A 23,316-nucleotide genomic window follows, 5' to 3' on the forward strand; every position below is an offset into this window, starting at 1 on the left:
GTATCCACTGTGGGTTGCGCCTGCACTGGGAGCCAGAGGATTTGAAGGTAGCCTCTATTGGTCTGCGCACATGCCTGGCTCGCTTGGTGCCTCTGACCAAGGGATAAAAGGGTGGGTGGATCAACCGCCTCTCCAGCTCCTGCTCACCGCTGCATAGTCCAGGTTGGAGGCTTTAGTGTCTGCAGCTTCTGCTTTTTTCTGTCAAACAAGAGTCTTCTAGTTTGTAGCTAGTTTAACAGTTTGACTAGTTTTCACCATTCAGCATTAGCTTCCTGGGGGGGGGGACACACCCCCTCATAGCCCGGTCAGATACTGGACTATGCCCAGGACTCCGGGCTTCACACTCTTGTGCTCCCTGCCTGCGAACCTTCTCGGTCAGCGATGCCCCCCTGGACTTCCTTGGGAAGCTCACATCGCGGCGAGGGGCAGTACCCGCTGGTTGTTCCCCAGCCATACCCAAGAAGGGCAGGAACTTCCCTCTGCAAATACCTTGTGGAGAAGGCCCCAGTTGGACCCAGGGCAGGGAATCCTTCTGTCCATCAGCCTGATTCAGCAAGGAGTGTGCCTTCTGCTGCAAAGCACACCTCTGGTCTGGGAGAATGGCGCTCCCACAGACCCCACAGTGGGGTCTTGTCAGGAAACTGGGAAGCACTCTCATAAGCATGACACTAAGTCTTCCTCTAAGTCCGCTTCAGAGAAGTTGGACTGGGCTGTAGGCAAGCCTACCATGAGGAACAAGCACCTCCTAAGTCCCAGAGGTGTGACAAGAAAGCCCATAAGCATTTGGCTCCCTCTTGGTCCCAGACCATGTTTCGTCGGTACCGTCATCTCCAGCACCTCCCAAACCCCATGATCTGCCATCACCAGCAAAGTCTGATCACTGCCAACTTCAGATACCACCCTCCTCGCCGCTCCAACGGCCCAGATAAGCAGAACCCCCCTCAACACTAGGGTGTTACTATCTAGCCCTGAATCTGTTGCTGCCCCACAGGACATTTTTGCTTTCCTGGATCCGGAATCCCCTTCTCCTTCAGGCCCCTCTGTTTCCAGGGAGATAATATCACCTCCAAGAGAACTGCCTGCTGAAAAGTGCTGATCACCCTCTCACACACCGAATATACCTCCCCACCAACGGCACCGACAGTACCACCACGGGAACTGGAACGAGCCTGCTCCTTTCAGGGAGATTCTGAGCCATATGATGAACCGCTTTCCCCTTACCCTTTGTATCCTCCACTACCCAAAAGACCTGCACAGGTTTGGGCCCATCCTCCATCTCATCTAACTTGGAGTCGCTGGTACCCCATGTCACGGGGTTCCCCACAAACACCTACCAACCCCTCCTACTGGCCATATTGGACAACTTGGGACCTTGCAGAGTCGATCTGATCTGCTAGGGAGTCACCCCTTGCCTCCCCTTTCAGGGGATGCCCCAGATCTACCCCCAGATCTGACAGAGGAGGAGGACGAACATTATGCTCCATATGCGGTGGTTCCACTGGAACAAGTAAGACTGTCATTGTCATTCCTGGATGAAGCAGTGACTTCTACATCTCCTTCTGCCCTCCTCCCCTGATGGCTTCAGGCAATTCCAGAACCTTCTCTGTAGAGTTGCTGGAGAGATTCAGATTCCCCTCGAGGAGATCCAAGACTCTCTCTACAAACTCTCAAGACATCTTGCATGCTTCCAGGCCCACCAGAATAGCTCTCCCCATTAACCAAGCCATACTGGAGCCAGCTAGGACACTTTGACACATCCTTGCCACCTGCGCTCCTGCCCCCAAAGGGGCGGAGAAGCGTTATTACGTGCCATCCAAGGATGTGGAATTTTCGTTTTCTTACCCCATTCCCAATTCACTGGTGGTCCAAGCCACTTTTGAAAGGTCTAGGCAGCAGCACCCTGGTCTACTCCTGCTGACAAAGCAGGCAAACGCCTGGATCTGCTGCGAAGAAAGGTCTTCTTATCATCCAGCCTCCAGTTCAGGGGAGCCAACTACCATGAGTATCTCAAACAAGAGATAAACTCCTTACTGCAGTGAGGAGCTATAAAACATGTCCCTCTGTAATACCAAGGGAGAGGGATTTACTTGACCTCCTTCCTGATACCCAAAAAGAAGGGCAGTTGGAGACCAATCCTTGACCTCCACCATCTCAACTGCTTCATTTGCAAACTCATGGTCACATTGGCAGCAATAATTCCATCTCTAGAAAAGGGCAGGTGGTTCACAGCTCTCGATGTGAAGGACACCTACTTTCACATAGACATTCATCCCACCCCCAGATGCTTTCTCAGATTCATATTAAGCTCTGACCATTTTCAGTACAGTCTACTCTCCTTCAGAATAGTGACCGCACCCAGAGTCTTCACCTAGAAATTCTCGGTTGTAGCAGCCCATGTCAGATGTTGTGGTCTCATTGTCATCCCCTACCTTCATGACTAGCTCCCTGTTTCCAAGTCCCACCTCACTGTTTACCCCTTATTCCAGATCGTTTATGAATATGTTGAACAGCACCGGTCCCAGTACAGATCCCTGGGAGACACGGCTATTTACCTCTCTCCATTCTGAAAACTGACCATTTATTCCTACTCTTTGTTTCCTGTCTTCTAACCAGTTTCTGGTCCATGAAAGAACCTTCCCTCTTATCCCATGACTGCTTGCTTTGCTTAAGAGCTTTGGTAAGGGACCTTATCAAAGGGTTTCTGAAAGTCCAAGTACATTATATCCACTGGATCACCCTTGTCCACATGCTTGTTGACCCCCTCAAAGAATTCTAATAGATTGGTGAGGCATGATTTCCCTTTACAAAAGCTGTGCTGACTCTTCCCCAGCAACTTGTGTTCATCTATGGGTCTGATAATTCTGTTCACTACAATAATACAATCAATTTTCTGGGTACTGAAGTTAGCCGTATCAGCCTGAAATTACCAGAATCACCTCTGGGGCCTTTAAAAAAAATTGATGTCACATTAGCTATCCTCCTGTCCTCTGGTACAGGGGCTGATTTAATCAATAGGTTACATACTAGAGTTAGTAATTCTGTAATTTCATATTTGCGTTCCTTCAGAACGCTTGGGTGAATCCCATCTGGTCCTGGTGACTTATTACTGTTTAATTTATTAATTTGTTCCAAAACCTCCTCTCCTAGTACCTCAATCTGGGACAGTTCCTCAGATGTGTCACCTAAAAGGAATGGCTCAGGTGTGGGAATCTCCCTCACATCCTCTGCATTGAAGATTGATGCAAACAATTCATTTACCTTCTCTGCAATGGCCATGTCTTCCTGGAGCGCTCCTTTAGCACCTCAATCATCCAGTGGCCCCATTGATTGTTAGGCAGGCTTCCTGCTTCTGATGTACTTAGCAATTTTTGTGCTCTGGAACTGGTGTATCAGCAATCAAATCACTCTATCAGCAGCTTCTCTTCCAGGGAAGCAAAATATGCTCACAGATTCCCTCAGAAGACATTTTTCAGTCAACCTCAACCTCAAAGCCAGTCCCAAACCCAAGGCCCTGGACTGTCAAGAACTCCAGGAGAACCATAACTGGGAGGAAAGACACCGAGGAATGGCCTGTGGCCAAGAAGGGACCTGGGGGTTTGGGAAGAGAGGACTGGGGGGGGGGGGGCTGGCCAAATAGCCCCAGGCAGAAGGCAGCAACCAGCATAAGGGGGTGGTGTTACGAGTGTGGGGAATTGGGGCATATAGCAGCCCAATGCCCCAACAGGGAAGAGCCTATGCAATGTAATCTGGGGGATCACGGGGAGCAATGTGGCCTAATCGGTCTGGTAGGGGTCGCAGTGACCTCGCATGGGTATACAAGATCAGTAAAAATGAATGGTATTTAGACCATAGCATTAATAGATTCCGAGAGTGCTATCATGCTGGTCTCGGGTAAGTTGGTGGGGCACGACCAACTAACCCGGGCCAAAAACACAGGGGTAACGTGGGTTCATGGCACTGTAAATTTCTACCCCACAATCCCGGTATGGATTGAGATCCAGGGGAATACTACCAGGGTGACTGCAGGGGTGGTCCCCAGGCTCCGCTACCCTGTCTGAATTGGTAGGGACTTCCCCGGTTTTGAGAGCTTACTCCCCCCAGTAGCCAGGGGAGGGTTGCAACCCCCGGGTTGAGATGAAGGCACCTACAGATAGCCTCACCCCAATGTTTGCCGAATTTGCCCCAGAGTTATTCTCATCCCCCGGAAAACCCCGAAGGTCTAGGCGGGAAAGGAGGGCAGATAAAAGATTAGGGACCAGGATTCTAGCCGAGAACCAGAAAACCTCCCTTGTTGGTAGGCAAACCCATTCAGGAGGTCAGGAGATAATTCAGGCCAGTGAGGACTCGGAGGCAGTTCCTAGCCCAAGTAGGGGCAACCCAGGGGGCGGAGTAGAAACAGGCCCCCTGGAATTAGGTCAGATTGGTACCTCACGTGAGAATTTCGGGCAGGATCAAGCCAATGACCCGCTATATGCAAATGTAAGGGAGGAGGTAGTGGAAGTAAATGGCGTACCCGTGGAAGGAAAGACCAAAGGCCCAAGGCCACATTATGTGCTCAAACGCTATCTGTTGTACAGGATAGCGCAAATACGAGGGGAAGAAGTAGAGCAACTCTTAGTCCCACGGAAACACACAAGGGCAGTACTAGAGTTAGCTCACAGTCATCTATTTGGGGGATATCTAGGAGTAGACAAGACACTGGATAGAGTCCCAAGAAGGTTTTATTGGCCAGGAATACCTGCAGAGATCCAGAACTATTGTGCCTCCTGCCCTGAATGCCAGTTGCATAGCCCCCGACCTCACTTGTGGGCCCCATTAGTACCTTTGCCTATTATTGAAGTCCCTTTTGAGAGGATAGCCAGGGACATAGTGGGTCCACTGGAAAAATCAGTGGGGCCACCGAAACGTACTAGTCATCCTTGACTATGCCACACAGTATCCAGAAGCCATTCCTTTAAGAAACCCCACATCCAAGGCAATAGCAGAAGAACTACTCCAGGTTTTTGCCAGAATGGGCATCCCTAAGGAGATCCTGACAGACCAAGGAACCCCTTTCATGTCAAAATTAATGAAAGACTTATGTACCTTACTCTGCATCCAGGCCATACGGACCTCAGTCTACCATCCACAAACAGATGGACTGGTCGAGTGGTTTAACCATACCCTTCAAAGTATGATCCGGAAGGTGGTAGCTCAGGATGGAAAAGACTGGGAAATGCACCTAGGAAAAGTAGAAGCGGTGCTAGACGCCCTGCGGAAGGCTGGCCTCACTGCCAATCCTCTCAAGTGCATGATAGGACTAGCTGAGGCCAGATACCTCGGGAAGAGGTTTGGTGAAACCCCAATGGAATAAAGTGGAGGCAATACAAGGTTGCCCTCGATCAGTCCGCAAAAAGCAGGTCAGAGCATTTCTAGGGATAGTAGGATTCATCCCTCATTTTGCCACAAGAGCAGGGCCATTGACAGATTTGATAACGGCTCGGGGCCCCGAGATAGTAAAGTGGACTGATGCGGCGGAAGGAGCATTTGCAGATTTAAGGACAGCCCTTTGCTGCCGTCCAGTACTCATAGCCCCAGACTTCGAGAAGGAATTCATCCTACAAACAGATGCCTCGGAGGTAGGGCTAGGAATCGTCCTTTCACAGATGGTAAGGGAGGAGGAACACCTGATCTTATTTCCTGTAGAGGGAAGAAAGTTTGCTATAAATTAATTAAAACACCTGAAGCCAATTAAAGCACCTGAAGCCAGTCACATGATAAAAACCCTCTGTTTCAATCAGAGAAGAGAAGGAGTTGAAGCAGAATGGATTGGTGTTGGAGCAGAGAGCAGTTGGGAGGAGTTGAAGCAGAGTGGATTGGCATTGGAGCAGAGATCAGTTTGGAGGAGTTGAAACAGGGTGGATTCGTGTTGGAGCAGAGAGCAATTTGGAGGGAAGCAGAGGAGAGTTTGGAGAAGTGCTGCGGTGGGCTAAGAAGACCAAGACCCTAGGTAAAGGGACACCTGGTTTGTGCAGAGGGAGGGCAGAAAGCCCCATAAGCTGAAGGGCAGGAGAGGGAAGTAGTCCAGGGGAAGGAACTGCTAGTTCTAGTGGTTTACCGCTATCCCCAGGGCCCCTGAGCTGGGACCCGGAATAGAGGGCAGGCCCAGGTCCTTCCCTCTCCACTCACCTCCTCTAGGACACTAGTGGGGCCGTTAATACCCCAGTTCAGGGGCAAGAAACGGTCCCCCCCCCCCAAGAAGAGAAAGCGCGAGACCCATCATGGTAGTGCTGGCAATTTGCCACAGTATACACCATAAATTTACCCCTAAAATAGTTTAGGCATTTCACCTTAACTAACCCTCCTTCACTAACCTATATTCTTCCCAAAACTGCATGCTTCTCTAAAGGAATGAAGAGCCCACTCCTTTGATGTTCAGCAGTCCTTGGCTTTCTGCCTAAAGAGAACACCACCTATCAGAAAATTCCTGAGGCTGTTTCTTGCTATAGCAGAGCGAGTCAGAGGGCACGCCATCTCCACCAGAGAATCTCCAAATGGATAGCTGGCTGCATCTACTCTGTGATCAGCTTTGGAACCTCCCCCATCTCCTCCAAGAGTTAAGAGCTCATTCCACCAGAGCACAAGCAACAACTGTGGCATCTCTTCAGGCAGTGCCCCTCCTGGACATCTGTAAAGCGGCAATGTAGGGCTCCATTCACACATTTTGCATCACATTATGTCCTGGTGCAGGATGCTTCTGCTCATGCCTCCTTTGGGATGGTGGTATTCTGCTGAGTCCTACCCTCCTCCTACTTAGGTACTGCTTGTCAGTCACCCACAGTGGAATACAATAGGGACCATAAGTCAAAGAAGAGGAGGAGGTTACTTACTTGTAACTAGAGATTCTTCAAGATGTGTCATCCCTATTTGTACTCCACTGCCCATCCTCCTTCCCCTCCGCTTTGGATCTGATGTGCGATGGAGAAGGAACTGGAGAGGCGGGTGGTCCACCCCACCCTTTTTCACCTCAGTCGGATGCATGAGGTGAGCCAGGATGCATTCACGGACCAGTGGACACTACTTTCAAATTCTCTGGCTTCTGGCACATGGTGCATATGCGTAACCTCCACTGGAATACAGATATGGAGCACACATCTCAAAGAACCTCCAGGGGCAGGTCAGTAACCTCCTCTTCCACTCCGCTTCACTCTTGGAGGCTGGTCTGGAAAGCAGTCGCAGATGGGGCACTTGTCAGACATGTCCAGGCTGGAGAGGGGATAGTCTTTCTTACTGGTGCATTCATTGTGCTCGGCCCTTCCCCTGAAGAAAGAGGCTCTGAGCCAGAATCTCTACATTTGCGCTGCTTGCTGGCTTGGCAGCTGCATGGCATGTCATGTGCAATTAACCTGCAGCAGCTGCAGTCCCTTTACATGAGACTTGCATCTGCCCAGCATCCACATTTCCCAGCTCAGGAAATTTCTGGTGCCAGAGATGGCTCACTGCCCTCTGTGAGGCACCAGCCAGGATGGTTGTCTGCCAGCCTGTCTCCACTACTGACTGGGGCTGCCAGTGTGTTCCTGCTCCACAAAGGAACATGCTGAAATAGCTGGGCTTCTGCTCTCTAACATCTTCCATTTCCAGACCCTTTCTCTCCCTTCCTACTGTCTGCTGCCTGGAACAACCCTTTCCCAGGCTCCCCTCCTGGGCTCCTCCGCAGCCACCTTCCTCTCTGATTCTCACCCCTGGCTCTCCCCTCCTCTCGCCCTCATCCTCAGTGATTTCAGTTTCCATGTTCCCATCCCATGCTCTCAAGCTCCCCTCCTCTGTTTGAAACTTCAAACTCCATTGCCGTGTCCCGTCTCTCTGGTCACCAACGCATCTCCTTCAGCACTGCACACAACCACCCCCTCCACCCTTCCACTTGGCTCTTCTGTGACCAGTGATGTCCAAGACTCCTCTGCCAATCTCAGCCCCCTCCTCTCCTCCACTGAGTTATTCATTAATTTGGTCCACTCTTTCCACAGCCCTCCCCTCTTCCATGGCTGACTCCGTCCCATTAGCCCCCCCCCATCTTGGTTTACCACCAACTTCCACTGAACACTTATGGAGAACATCTCAGGACCACGTGGGCATCCTCTCCGTCAACGGTGTTCTCTCTTCCTTCAGTTCTTCTGTTGTCCTCGCCAAGTGGGACCGCCTCACCATGCTCATGCACTCTGAGATCTTTGAAGGGAAGGAGCTATATAAATCCCAAATGTTGTTATTATTGATTTGTCTACAAGCCACAAGCAAGACCAGGAGTGGCTACACTAGCCACTGTCCAAATACACACAGCATCCCTGTCCCGCTCCTAATGGCTAACAGTCTAAATAGATCGGACAAGGAAAATTTCAGGGACAGGGAAAACCAAGAGATGCCAGAAGTCCAACAGTAAGTTTATGGCTCAACAGAGATTAAAAACTCACTTTCTTGGCCCCCAGGCCAGTGCCCCAGCATTGATGTGGCACCTTTCAACCACTGATCTCCAAGCCCTTTGTAAAAATCAGTTAATGAAGTCCCACATGACTGCAGAAGATAGATAGAACTACCCACATTTTGCAGAGGGGAAACTGAGGCATGGAAAGGTGATGTGACCTACTCTGTGTCACACAGAGAGCCAGAAATAGAACCCAGCTCCCTGCCTACTCTAGCCACTAGTCCATATGGTGATTTGTTATTATCAGCTGGTCACTAGCAATGATTTTTCTTGCATATGGCTGCAGAATGTCTCTACTGTTGAGTGCACCACTTCTTCTTTGCTCTGAGGGACAGAAACAGCCTCCTTGTGGGAGGGCAGAGTTCATATCTCTGTCCCTGGGCAGAGACACCCCCTCCCCCAGGCTGGGGATGTGTGTCTAATGCTCACTGAAGGCAGACTGGCAGCAGGGGCGGTCTGGTAGACAGAGTGAGTGGGGACTGCCGAAGGAATCCCTAGCCAGGCATGCCCCCAGGCCGCCTGCACTGCACTTGACAAGCAGCACACCCTGGGTGTCTTGCTTTAAGTTTACAGTGGGTGTTGTGGGGGCAGGTGGATCACATGAGTTTGCATCCCCAGTGAGCTGGCTGTGGATGCACAGGGTTCAGTGGCACAAGGGGTCGCCTGCCAGTGCAGAGGTTGGGTCGAAAGGTCACTTCAGCATGAGTTCAGACCAAAGGGGAGGTAATGAACTCCTCATAATTAGCCATGCAATGCACCATGAAATGCAATGGAAGAAAAGACCATTGACTGGGGTAGAGCTGAACTATGATTGGTGGGAGGACTAGAGGCTGGCTTCTGAGGCACATCCAAGATCTGGTTATTGGCGATGCTCCAGCTAAGAACAGGATGGCAAAAGGAGGCTTTTCTACTGGTGAAGTCTGTAAGTGGTCCAGCGAGTGCAGGGGGTCAGGTCAGGGAGCCTAGAGTACGGGGCTGGGCCAGGGATCCCAGTACAGGGTGTTGTGTCAAGGAGTCTGGTGCAGGGTTCAGGGCCGAAGGGGAAGGGGTTCAATACTGGCTGCTGGATGGGGCAGTACACCATTGGGTGCTGGGCCGGGATGCACAGCACAGGGCACTGGAGTGCACAGTGCAGGGTTCTGGGCTGGGGGGCACAATGCTGGGTGCTGAATGGGGCAGCACACCATTGGGTGGTGGGCTGGGGTGCACAGCGCAGGGCACTGGGGCAGGAGTGCATAGTGCAGGGGGTTGGGGGGGCACAGTACAGGGGGCTGGACTGGGATGCACAGTGCAGGCACTGGGCGGCACAGTACAGGGCACTGGGGGGTGCAGGGGGTTAAGGGGGGCACAGTGCAGGGGGCTGGCTGGGATGCACAGTGCAGAGCACTGGGGGGGGCAGTGCAGGGGGCTGGGTTGGGGGTGCACAGCGCAGGGTGCTGGGGTAGGGCACAGTGCAGGGTGCTGCAGAGTGCTGCCCCAGGGATCATGGTACAGAATGTCACTCAGGTTATTAGCAATGTGCACCAGCAGTGGTTTGGGTTCACATCCACCTTTCTGGCCCTCTCCCATTGCATATGGTTCAGATCAGGGGGAATGTCGTGCAGCGTGAGGCTGGGGAGAAGGATCCGGCTGGGGTGGAGAGAGCGTGGAAGGAGCTGGGAAATGCCATGAGAAGAAGCTTTTTCTCCAAGGACAATCCCAGGCTGGTGACAACATCTAGCAGGGCATGTTGAGTATCACAGCCCCATTGCTCAGACCCAGAGCTCAGCAGCACAGCTGGCCCCTCCCATCCCCATCCCCTCTTAGGAAGAAGATCACCTTGGTCTCTGAATGCTAATCAGCCCTCTCCCCAGTGTGATTCCAGCTTTCAGCTCCATCAGAGCCCGTGGAAACAGAACAGGTCTTCCTGTGGTCTGCACGCGCCTGGAGGTAGGAAGCAGCCTACAGCAGAGAGGTGAGGGGATGGGCACAGGGTTGAGGGGCATTTATAGACTTAGGAGAGCACCAGTCCATCCCCCTGCCCCAGCAGGGTTAATTATCCCTGGACCATCCTTGCTGAGCTGAATTCCAGGGGCACATCTCCTCCAGGCCTGAAATGCCACCCAGGGCTTGCGGAAGAGGTGCTCTTTGCATGGGCTGCTAAGCAAGGGCTCTGCTAGGCATGTTTGTGAAGAGTGACACCAAAAGAGGGCAGGGTGGGGACCCCTTGCCTCCCCCAGCCAAAGGGCCCTTCCCAGGGAGATGGTGGCAGGAGCCCCCCAGCTCCAGTCTGTATGTAGGGGTTGGGGTGCCAGGCTCGCCCATGCCCAAGGCTCTGTCTGGGTCTCAACAGGGAGGTTTGCCTGGCTCTGTACGGGGAATCAGTGTATCAGATCAAACAGCAATGAAACCAACTGTGGCCCCGCTAGACCCTGGGACCCCAGCCCAGCCACTGCCCTCTTGGAGCTGGGGATTCTCAGGCTGGCCTGGGGCAGAGGCATCTCTCCAGAGCCCGGCCAGCTGCCCAGGGGAGTGGTGGGCATGTGGGATGGGCTCCCAGGGGCTGCCAGGCAAGGCACACTCCCGAGATGGGTGGGCTGCAGCCCCCAGGCCATTTGCCAACTGAGGCAGCATCCCTGGCCCAGGCAGAGAGCATGGCTGGGGGTGCCAGTGGTTGGGTGAATCACCCCCCTGGCCCAGCACCAGCCACAGCAGGGCAGCCAGGGGCTAAAGGAGAGCCTGGCTGGGAGTTGAACAGGGATCGCTGGTGCATTGGAGGGGGCACGGCCAGGGTTATAGCCTCCACTGCTCTCCGGGGTACCCCTGGCCACCATGGCCCCAGGGGGCAAAGAGGGGAGCTGCACTGGAGGCTGATGTGACCTTCCAGCCCAGCCAGCCTCTGGCCCAGGGGCAGCTCAGGGCCCTGCCACCCGGGGAGATGCAGGCTCCATGCTGGGCCAAGGGCTCTGCGCTCCTGTTGCCACCGAGGCTGTGGCCAGGCAACAGTGGGAGGGTGCAGGGGCAGGGTGCCTGGAGGGGGCGCAGTATGGGGCCTGAGAGCAGGGGTGCCGGGGGGTCGGTTTGGGGCCTGAGGGCAGGGGCTCCCTCTGGGACACCCTGCCCCATGCCCAGACAGCACTGGCTCAGTGGGGCCTCTCTGCCGGGCGCCTCCGCGGGGGCGGTGCCCCCTGGTGCCATGAGCCAGCTACCCCCGAAGACCCTGTCCCTTAGGAGGGTGGGAGCCGTGGGGCTGCGCCCCCACCCTAGGGCACCCGCCACGCACCCCCCTCGGAGAGGGACAGTGCCCAGCCGCGCCTGCGGCGCCTAGCGCTTGGGATCAGCACCCCAGACTCGGACAGCTCCTTGCTGCGCGTCCGGCCGCGCCAGCTGCTTGGCTTGGGCGCCTTTGGAGGAGTTTCCAGCAAGAGCCAAATCCGCGAGCATCAGGGAGAGGGCGCGGGCGCGGGAGAGCCCCGCTTGGCAGCTGAGCAAATCAAGAGCCTTCAGCACCAGCGCGGTGGGCAGCTACTTATGCAAGAGCCAAGGACCGAGAGGCAGAGCCCCTCCAGCACCGGGCGGAGACAGCAGCTCCCCAGCCAGCGAGCCGGCAGCCCAAGTCCGCTCGCCTCTGCCTGGCTCCGATGGGGAGGCGAGGAAGAGGCTGGCCCGGGAGAGGACCGTTGCTTCCCAGTCGCTAACAGGTCCCCTTGCTGCCCAGGTAAGCGATTGCTCTCCATCGGCATCTCCTGCCACAAGGACCCTTCCCTTCCCTGTGCCCGCCTGGGGCAAGGCAACGCAGCCCGTCCTGGGGGCTGCAGGGGACTTGTCTCTGCCACGCTGCCCTCTGGGCACCCGCTCGTCTTCCCCAGAATCAAGGGGCTGGTGCTAACCCCTCTCCCCCGTTAGTCTGGATGTGGGGGCAGCCGTTGCTTGGCGAAGGCTTGCTAAACCTGTACATAGCCTCGGTGTCTACTCCTATTCTTCCCGGCAGATTGAAAGGCAGCTACAAGATTGGACTGGGAGCCCAGCAGTGCTGTGTGCCCGGCACCCACTCCCAATTCTGGCCATTCGGCATCTTCTAAAGTTGACTTGGGGGGCTGGGCGGGCGGTTCACTCCAGAAATAATTGTATTCGCCCGATCCAGATCCCCCCCCCATCTTCCCGGGAGCTCCGGGGCAGCAAAAATATGCCTCCTTGCTGCTGGCTTGTCTCGGAAAGAAGGGGCTGCCTTTTCCATTTGATGCCAGCCGGGATGGCCCTGTCTGAGCAGGTTTTGCTGCGTTTGAACGATTCAACGTCCTTCGTGGGCAAGACGAAAAAGTCTGAATAGATGAAAACGCCTCAAAAGGGCTGACGGCTCCGCGTGGCTTTTAATAAACAAACCGACCAGGCAGGGAGATGAAAGCAGAGCGCAGAGCGGGGGAGGGAAGAGAAGTGTGAAGGAATCCGGTAAAATAGAGACACTTGTTTCCTCCTCTCTCCTTTGCACAGAGTCTAGAGCCCTAATTCAGGGCTTGTACAGAGCAGCCCCCAGCCACACAAGGTAACTTGGAGCCCTCCTTCTGTTTGGCCTCCGTATATTCTTTGGTTTACCCCTCCACACACTCATCACCCCCCAAATAGGTGTAGGCTGCGCTGAGGGGAAGCTATTGACAGATGTGTTTGTTTTTATTTTCTTCCAGTTTTTCAAGCCAGTCACACAATTAACAACTGACCAAGTGAGCAAAAGTAAATGACTGGCTGGGGGGGAAATCTGACCAGGAAACTAAGTCTTTCTTTCTTTCTTTCTTTCTTTCTTTCTTTCTTTCTTTCTTTCTTTCTTTCTTTCTTTCTTTCTTTCTTTCTTTCCTTCCCATTAGAACAACTACCCAGAAGCATGGTGGATTCTCCATCACTGACAATTTTTAAATCCAGATTGGAGGTTTTTCTAAAAGCTCTGCTCAAGGAATGATTTGGGGGCCGTTCTCCGGCCTGTGCTATACAGGAGGTCAGACTAGCTGATCTCAACGGTCCCTTCTGTCCTTGGGATGGAGGAATTTATGAATTTCCCCTTCACCTCTCTAATTCTTTCTCTCTTTTCTACACGAGAGGGAAGAATACTCTTTTGCAGCTTTAAGTGTTAGGTCCCAGCAAGGCTCAGAGGTATTTGCTATCTATCTAGAGTCAGGGGCATGCTATAAAGACAATGCTGTAACATTCCTACGGGGAGAAAATGTGCTCAATTGCCCTCCAGTTAAAAAGAAATAGCCAGATGAAGTCTGCAATCTAATTCATGTAAAACAAAGTGCATTATTTATCATGCCATCTGAAAAGCCCAAACTCCTTTATCTTCAAAAAGTTGAGTCTGTTTTATAAATGCAAGAGAAAAGTTTTAACTCATTCCACCCCATGGATGCCTTTGAATCTTTAAGGATACTTGTAAGAAAGGCAAATGAGAAATCAGAGCACATTGCTCATTTTTGCCGCTGATGTCTTGTGAATGCGTGATTTGACCAGCTATTCTAAAGAGCAACCTGAATTAATTTGTGTGGAATTAAAATCACCCTGGACAGTCATCCATCAGACAATCACTGACAGACAATCACCCTCTCATAAAGCAGACCCGACAGGATGTCTATTTTGGGGCAATTTATCGAAATGACTGATGGCGTCAATTAAGCACAGGGCCTGTGGAGACTGGGGCTTGCTCTCAGAGTCTCCTTGTATGTTCCATATCTCAGAAAATCACCAAGAAAGGAGCCTGAAGCTGCAGTTTCAGCTGTCAGGTGAGAAGACTGAAGAGCAACAGGAGAGCTGAACGAATGGTAGCACACAAGATGTGCGGCGGGTTGGGGGGCATATTTGTTGTCTTTGTTTTTAGATGTAAAACCCCTTGCCTTCTACCCTCACAAATTGACTGCCACCAATCCCCTTCCAGGCTTGTGTAGGATTTGGAGGGCATCTGATGACTCCAGTACTGCTCTTTGAACAAATACATGCAAAGACAAGGACCTAACTACTCCTAGAGGAGCAGGGCTGCCAATGGTGGCACCGTCTCTCAGGCCCCCAATTCAGGAAAGCATTTAAGCGTGTGCTTCACTTAAGTACATGCTCAAAGTCAATGGGATTTACAGATTAATAGATTCATAGTTTCTGAGGCCAGAAGGGATGGTTGTAATAATTTCGTCAGGTCTCCCCTATAATACAACCCACAGGATGTCCTTGAATTAATTCCTCTGTGAACCAGAGCAGATCTTTTAAGAAAGCCTCCAATCTTGATTTAAACATTGCCAGTGCTGGAAAAATTCTGGATACCTTATCTCCACTCTGAATGGATCTAGCTTAAACTTCCAGCCATTGGATCATATTATACCTTTGTCTGCTAAATTGAAGAGCCAATTATTAACTTATTTGTTCCCCATGTGGGTACTTATAGACTGTGATCAAGTCACCTCTTAACCTTCTCTTTGTTAGATAGATTGAGCACCTGGAGTCTATCGCTGTAAGGCAGGTTTTCCAATCCTTCAATCATTCCTGTGGCTCTTCTTTGAACCTTCTCCAATTTATCCACATCCTTGTTGAATTGCGGGCACCAGAACTGGACACACTGGCCCAGCAGCTGTCACACCAGAGAAAAAATATAGGCGTAAAACAACCTCTTTACTCCTACTGGAGGTTCCTCTGTTTATGCATCCCAGAATCACCTTAGCTGTTTTGGCTACAGCGTCATGCTGGGAGCTCAAGTTCAGCAGATTCTCCACCACAACCCTCAAATCTTTGTTAGAGTCACTGCTTCCCAGGAGAGAGCCCAGCATCTGGCAAGTATGGCCTACGTTCTTTGTTCTCAGATGTATCATTTTACATTTGGCCATGTACTGTTTGCTTGCACCCAGCTTGCCAAGCATGCTTAAAGGTAAGCACTTTTTGTACGCACCGTATGCATGTTTTCTTGCATAGGGATGAACATATGTATTTGCTCCAGTGTTTTCCTGACCTGGGCCAGATTCTGAGCTGAGGTACATCAGTGCAGCTCCATTAATTCAAGAGGAGTAGATCCATTCACGTCACTGAAATCAATGATGCAGTGCTGTTTCACACCAGCTCAGGATCTGGCCCGTACTGGCTAGATTCAGTTTTTACGTTCATAGGAAATAAGAAATAAGGTAGTTCTATGATTCTAGGATGGTAGAGCCATTTAATGGGCAAGACTGAGAGGGATAGAGCAGCTAACAGAAACCTAGGACCCCTGGAGAAGAGAACTGCTTGAGGGAGACTCGAGTGCCAGGCATGGCTGTGATTTGAGAAATGGCTCTGCTTGAACAGGACAGTGACTAGAGCCCAGGTTGAGATGTACGTGGGGAGTTGGACACAGACACTATCTTTGTTCCACAGACTTCAGGACTAGAGGGAAAACAAAGGCAGCTTAGGGCTCTTCAGAATGAATCAACGTGAAGGCAAATGACATCTTGCCTACTACAGCAAGGGAAAGTGACAGAATGGGCCCTAGAGAACCCCAGAATTACTCTGATTATCTCCTTCCATAGGCCCTGCCATCCCAGGAGCTCAATGCACCTGACAAACATTAATGAATTGACCCTCACAACCCCCCTATGGGGCAGGGAGTTTTATTATTCTCCATGTGACCAGAGGGGAAAGAGAGGCATGCACAGGTGAAGTGACGTGCCTAAGGGCACATAGCAAGGCAGAAAATGAGCCAGGACTAGAACCTCTGACTACAGGACCAGTGCTGTAACCACCAAGCAATGCTTCCTCTCTGGTGGCCTAGTGGCTGCAGTGTGCACTGCTGGGGTTCAGACGATGGACAAGAGGGACTCCCTGAGGTCATGGGGGGAGGGTGCAAGAGGGGAATGTATCAGGCATGGGGGGCCTCAGTCAGGCACAAGGGGGGATTGCAAGAGCATCCCCCACTCCTCTAGGGAGACTGTGTCTAGCCTAGCATCTCTCACTGTCGGGATCCCCCACCCCCCCACGCAATTTTCAGACTAAATATTCTCTTTGTTCATATCATCCCGTTGATCCTAGGCCTCCCCACCACGTGCCACATAAACGATCCCTTGACCTCCTTGGTGCTCACAGCCCTCAGACCTCTGTAGGCTCTTACGTGCCCCATCTTTCACCATCTCTTAGCCGAGCTCTAGCTATTTAGCTCTTTCAATCTTCCCTCATAAGCGATCCCTTCCCCGCAGCTCTCCTCTGAACACCCTCCCCTTTGCCAGGCTCTCTCCAGCCAGGAGGGGCCCTGGCATCGAATGCAGGGGGCCAGTCCAGAGCTTGGTTTGGCGCTCCACCAGTCTCTCCAGCTGAGAATCCAGAGCTGGATTTGTGATGTGGTCACACCAGGCTGGATGCATCTCTGTATGCAGTCCCACCTGGCACTGGGCCTATTAACTATCAGATTGCACTGCAAACTTATCACTGATTCGCTGTCTCCTATCACCCTCTCAGTATTCAAAGGGGAGGCTGTGTGGCCTAGCGCATAGCGCACTGGCCTGGGACTCCAGAGACCTGAGTTTTAGGCTGTGCTCTGCCACTGGCTTGCTGGGGGACCTTGGGTATGTCACTTCTCTGCTCCCTGCCTCAGTTTCTCCATCTGTAAAATGGGGATAATGTCATAAAGCCCTTTGAGTTCTATGGCTGAAAAGTGCTACATAAGAACTCAGCACCAGGGACAGATGAGTTGTTTTCTGACCCGCCCAAATCTGTACTTGTTGGCTGCAACCCCCATCTCCCACCCATGGGGTTGGCTCTCCTTCCTTGCCTGTTGGGTCAGTGTGGTCATGGCCACATGCCCCATGCCTGCTGTGCACCTCCCCCTGTGGGTGCGTGCTGTGGAGTGAGGCGCCCTGGATGCCTCAGCACACTTGTGCCATAGCACACACAGCGTAGCGAGGTGGCAGCCACCAACAGGAGCAGGGCATGCATTTGCCACCGTGCCAACCCCACGGGCAGAACAAGGCAGACCTGACCCTGCCGGGCCACAGTGCTCAGTGATGGAGTCTGACCCACCTTGACACCGAGACGTGGAGGCAAGGACACGGTGCCGGCTGGCCGGGCACTGATCTGCTCGGTGATGGTAGAAAGGATACAGCTCGCCAGTTGCAGGCGCTTAGCGAAAAAGGCAAGCTCTGTCAGCTGCTATTTGAGAGCAAACTTCTGATGCCAGAGCTGACAGTGGCTGTAGGGGCCGGAGCCACGGCTGTGAGCCAAGCAGGCGCTGGTGAAAGCCAGGGTTGCCTGAGACGAGAGGGGCATTCATCTCCTCCCTCGATTATTAGTGCACTCAGCCCATCAGGAACCCACAGCCCTGGAGGTGTGTGATTTGGAGACACTTTGCCTGAGCTGCCCGCACCTCCCTCGTGTTCCCTGTCTCTCTGCCTGGCTGACCCCGTCTCTCAGCCATTACCACCTTTCAGATCCCATTTCCCGTTTCCTGAGCCGTTCTGCTCAGCCATATTTGTGAAAGACAATAAAGTAATAATTCTGCTTGGATTGCCTGAGCATGCCTCGTTGCGCCATCGCACTGGGGGTGTCAGCAAATGCTTAATTTAAGGAAGCCGGCACCATCCTATTTATATCCCATTCAGCCTTCCACTCTGAAGCAACTGGGCTCCAGGCCTAGTGTGCTCACTGCTGCGGGGGTGGGATGGGTGGGACAGGACTGGGGGCTGCAATTAAAGGACCATACCTGGGTGCCAAAGAGCAAGTTGCTAGTTAGAAATCCCTGGGCTTCTCGGAGTTACCCCCGGGTGCTTATTCTTGCCTGTGTCTGCCATGCTCAGGGTGGCTCTGGGCTGTGGGAAACACCCCATCCTGTCCGTTCTGTACCCAGTAGGGCAGGGAAAGGACAAAGGAGGAGCGCTGTGGATTGCTGCAGATCTCACACACAGTCACTGCCAGGATGGGCTCCTGCATGCAGACGGCTGGACTCCAGGGCGGCCAGCCCGGAAAACCTTGCTGGGATACAGCGAACGAAGTATGCAAGACTCGGTGCCATACAACAGTGTGTTGTAATTTCAGTGCACACCAGGCTCTGACCCTCACAGGCTGCCAGGCCTGGGTTTTCCCAGCTCTCCCACTGACCTGCAGTGCAACCTTTATCAAGTCACTTCCCCGCTCTGGAAGGCGGGGGAGCTGGGGAGCGAGGACAGTTTGCATCCATTGAGGAGCTACTTCCTGGGCTGCTTCCCCCTCCCACCGTTGTCTATTTTGTCCAGTTAGACTTAGCTCTGCTGGACAGTGGCTGGATCTCAGTGGCAGCAGGATGGGACCCCGATCTCAAGTCGAGCCCCTCAATGCTACTGTAATGGCAATGTTATTGCTAATAATTGAGTCCCTCTGGGTCCATACCCCTGAAGGACCAAGAAGGTGGCAAATTGGGAATAGAGCCAAAGGGGAAGAAGAACCAGGCAGACTTTTCTCCCCAGTGCGTTTCTGTTCCAACACAATGTAGACAGCAGCCTCATCCACGAAGCAGCACAAACTGAGCTGGAAAGACCCACTGGATTTTGTCTGTGGCCTGGAGCCTGGAAAAGGGCCGGCCGTCTATTCAGTGCAGTGCCTCCTCCCCCGTGAGGCTGGCTCTGTGGCCGCAGGGCAGGGCTGATTCCCACCAGAGAGAGAATCAATTGCCAGCACCAGGTGCAGGTATTGCCCAGAGAGCTGCATTATGGGAAGCAGCTGCCACTGGCACTGCTGGGCTGCTCTGGTGCTGAATTTTCTTTCTTTCTTTCTTTCTTTCTTTCTTTTTCTTTTTCCTTTTCTTTTCATTTCTTTTCTTTTCTAGTAGGCCTATCACCATAACACCCAGCCACCCTCTATTCCCATGTGTCCTTCACTCTGGAGCCAGGCCTTCCCGCCCTGCTCGTTAGCATCAAGGCAAGAGGATCAGTGCTTCATTAGCGAATCCCCATGGGATCTGTAGTGCCAGAGCCAAGTGTGTCAGACGTTCACCTCCCAACAGCCCTGGCTGGCTTGCGGGAGATGAGCATGCCCACCCCCTTCGGCATGCTCCACCCAGAAGCATTGTTTCTCTGATGCCTTCTCCAGCAGCTGAGAAAGGGTCCTGAGGTCTAGCCCGGTGAACCACAGAGAAGAACATATCATTTGGTGGCTGCAGTGGGATCTGGAACAAGCTTTCTGTATCTCGCTGCCGCAAGACTCTCCAGGCCTGACTCTGCTCTCGCTTGCCTCAGTTTTACAGCAGTGTCATGACATTGACTTCAGTGGTAGTCACCCCTGACTTACACTGGAGCAACTGAGAGCAGACTCAGGCTCTCCTCCGCTCCACTCCCCATCCCCACTCCTTTCTTGCTTGTCAGTGCCTCTTAGCTCCCACTCCCTTGGCTAGTCTTTAACGCCAAGAAGCACTTTGGGGACGCAGGGCCAGATCCACAGTGTGGCTCTGTTGACTCCAGTGCAGCTTATATGTGTGACTGCCCAGACACTGTGCCCGCTCACACCAGCTGTAGAACACGCCCCCTCTTTGTGCAGAGGACGCTCTGCAAGAGAAGGGGTGTGAGCGGCATTGGCTCTATTTGTTTAATGTCACTATTTAGGCCCAGGGCCAGAGAAGAGCCAAAATCACTGGAACCTGGCCAAGCCACAGGGAAGTGGGGATGCTAGCTCTGCGGCATGTCTACCTCATCCCTGGGAACCGGCTGGCGCTAAGCAGAGGCATTCCCCGGGGGAATCTGAGGGCAGGACTTGGTTGATCAGGGGAGCAGCTGCACTCTGTGGCATGACCTTGCACTGATTTCCCATCAGATATGGGAGGGTGGCTAACGCTAGACCTGGGTGGAACGGTAGGGTTGAAATCTTTTGGTTGAAAATCTGTTTTTTCTATAACAAACCATTTGTTGGAATCAGAGCGCAATGTTTCAGTTTGATCAAAGCAAAACATTCTGAACGACCCCAAATGAAAATCTTTTCAGCAATGTCTTTGGCAGGACATTTTGAAAATGGTTTGGGGTCGTTTTGGAATGGGGAAGAAAGGGCAATTGAGGAATTGCCCTTGAAATGGAAAATCCAGTTGCCTCCCAGCTCTAGCTGATGCTGCTCCAAGCCATGGTGTGTTGCCCACCAGCAGGGGGCAGCGGGGCACAGCAGGAAGTGAAGAACTGCTGGAGGAATTTCCAAGGAGGCAGAAGGGGACAGTGACCAGAGTGGTGTTTAGCCTGGACACTTGGGCTAACGCCGCTGCTGAAAAACCTCCAGAGGACTCCAATGACCACGGCTGGTGGCCAGGGCCTGGGCTCAATGTCTCAGACTAAAGACATCAGTGCAGTGTCCCCTGCTGGGTGTTGGTTCAGCTCTGCCGGAGGGAGGCTCGCTAACCCTGCCCGCTGCTTGCTCTGCAGAGATCCCCTAAGACAGGTACTGGCCAGACCAAACCCGACTTTCATTGACATGACGCCGACACAAGGGGGCTGGCTATAGACAACGATAGTAGTGCAAATAAACGCTGCTGTAGTGCTCTCCTCCTGCAGAGACCCTAATGCTTTAACAGGGCCAGTCAGCGTCCTCATGCCCTCTCGAGAGGGGAGTGGCTCAGCCAAGGGCACACAGCGAGTCAGTGCCAGAGCCAGGAATAGGCCCAGGTGCCCTGCCTCCTGCACGGCACCCTTCGGTGGCCACCATTGCTGCTCCTCGATCAGCCAGTGGGGGCGCTGTGTGGCATGTCTTTATTCCTCCCAGGCCGAATGCTCTGGCTGGGCTGGGCTCCCAGGGCCAGCTAGCAGTGGCTAGGAATAGGAATGAACCCTGGGTCCTCCCAGAGTGCTCAGCGCAGAACCTATTTAACCCACAGAACACAGTCTTGGGTTCCTCACTCCACCTGTGGGCCCACGCACACGCAGGAACCCTCACAGATGGCAGTGTGAGGGGGCACGGGCCTGCTCTAGCAGAGAGGAGGCTAATGAACTCGTCTGGGCTCAGCCAGCACTAACCAGGTGCACATGTCTGGCTTGGAGCAGGGGCACTTAAAAAGGGAAAGTTTGCCCCGGGAAGGGGTGGGGAACGGAAAAATTATGGAGCAGGTCCTCAAAGAATCAATCCTGAAGCACTTACATGAGAGGAAAGTGATCAGGAACAGTCAGCATGGATTCACCAAGGGAAGGTCATGCCTGACTAATCTAATCGCCTTCTATGATGAGATTACTGGTTCTGTGGATGAAGGGAAAGCAGTGGATGTATTGTATCTTGACTTTAGCAAAGCTTTTGACACTGTCTCCCACAGTATTCTTGTCAGCAAGTTAAAGAAGTACGGGCTGGATGAATGCACTATAAGGTGGGTAGAAAGTTGGCTAGATTGTCGGGCTCAACGGGTAGTGATCAATGGCTCCATGTCTAGTTGGCAGCCGTTGTCAAGTGGAGTGCCCCAGGGGTCGGTCCTGGGGCCGGTTTTGTTCAATATCTTCATAAATGATCTGGAGGATGGTGTGGATTGCACTCTCAGCAAATTTGCGGATGATACTAAACTGGGAGGAGTGGTAGATACACTGGAGGGCAGGGATAGGATACAGAGGGACCTAGACAAATTGGAGGATTGGGCCAAAAGAAATCTGATGAGGTTCAATAAGGATAAGTGCAGGGTCCTGCACTTAGGACGGAAGAACCCAATGCACAGCTACAGACTAGGGACCGAATGGCTAGGCAGCAGTTCTGCAGAAAAGCACCTAGGGGTGACAGTGGACGAGAAGCTGGATATGAGTCATCAGTGTGCCCTTGTTGCCAAGAAGGCCAATGGCATTTTGGGATGTATAAGTAGGGGCATAGCGAGCAGATCGAGGGATGTGATCGTCCCCCTCTATTCGATATTGGTGAGGCCTCATCTGGAGTACTGTGTCCAGTTTTGGGCCCCACACTACAAGAAGGATGTGGATAAATTGGAAAGAGTCCAGCAAAGGGCAACAAAAATTATTAGGGGTCTGGAACACATGACTTATGAGAGGCTGAGGGAACTGGGATTGTTTAGTCTGCGGAAGAGAAGAATGAGGGGGGATTTGATAGCTGCTTTCAACTACCTGAGAGGTGGTTCCAGAGAGGATGGTTCTAGACTATTCTCAGTGGTGGAAGAGGACAGGACAAGGAGTAATGGTCTCAAGTTGCAGTGGGGGAGGTTTAGGTTGGATATTAGGAAAAACTTTTTCACTAGGAGGGTGGTGAAACACTGGAATGCGTTGCCTAGGGAGGTGGTGGAATCTCCTTCCTTAGAAGTTTTTAAGGTCAGGCTTGACAAATCCCTGGCTGGGATGATTTAATTGGGGATGGGTCCTGCTTTGAGCAGGGGGTTGGACTAGATGACCTTCTGAGGTCCCTTCCAACCCTGATATTCTATGATTCTATGAACAGGAAGAAAACGACTGACTGCAGAGGCGAGGTCTATGCTGCAATTAAAACCTGTGGCTGGCCCGTGCCAGCTGGCTCAGGCTCAGGGACTGTTTAGTTGCAGTGCAGAGGTTCAGGTTTGGGCTGGAGCCTGGGCTCTGGGACCCTGTGAGGTGGGAGGGTCCCAGAGCTCAGGCTGCGGCCTGATGGCCAGCATCTACACCACAATGAAACAGCCCTGCAACCCGAGCCGGCTGGCACTGGCCAGCTGTGCGTGTCTAATTGCAATGTAAACATACCCAGAGACAGAGCACCCCAAAGGGAGACAGTTGCAGGCTTCGCTGCTCCTGAAATGACATGGACCAGCTATGAAGCAGGGTCTCCCAAGAGGAGGGGCTGGAGGTAGACACTATATCAGTTGATAAGCCATGCCCCAATGGGTGACCCCAAACAACAGCCGAAGGGACACACCACCTTCCTTTGCCTTGCTTTGCTTTGACTCGGATTCCCCTCTCTCTCAAGGGAAAGAGAGACAAGGACTTTTCTTTTGTTGTGTG

The 23,316-nt window shown here is 52.7% G+C and overlaps 2 protein-coding genes across 4 annotated transcripts in view; both read left to right on the top strand.

Moving 5' to 3' along the window:
* The window catches only part of ACY1 (aminoacylase 1), a 451,002-nt gene that overhangs the window by 192,966 nt on the left and 234,720 nt on the right, over nucleotides 1-23,316 (top strand). The gene's annotated exons all lie outside the window — the stretch shown is intronic.
* Nucleotides 11,889-23,316, top strand: part of GRM2 (glutamate metabotropic receptor 2) — a 77,486-nt gene continuing 66,058 nt past the window's right edge. The window contains exon 1 of one of the 2 annotated variants that reach the window (XM_073352509.2): nucleotides 11,889-12,152. The gene's annotated coding sequence lies outside the window, so the exon portion shown is untranslated. The remainder of the gene's footprint in view (nucleotides 12,153-23,316) is intronic. The other variant, XM_073352506.2, reaches the window with a different exon arrangement.

This window comes from Lepidochelys kempii, chromosome 7, assembly GCF_965140285.1.
Source record: "Lepidochelys kempii isolate rLepKem1 chromosome 7, rLepKem1.hap1, whole genome shotgun sequence".
NCBI classification, from domain to species: Eukaryota; Metazoa; Chordata; order Testudines; family Cheloniidae; genus Lepidochelys; species Lepidochelys kempii.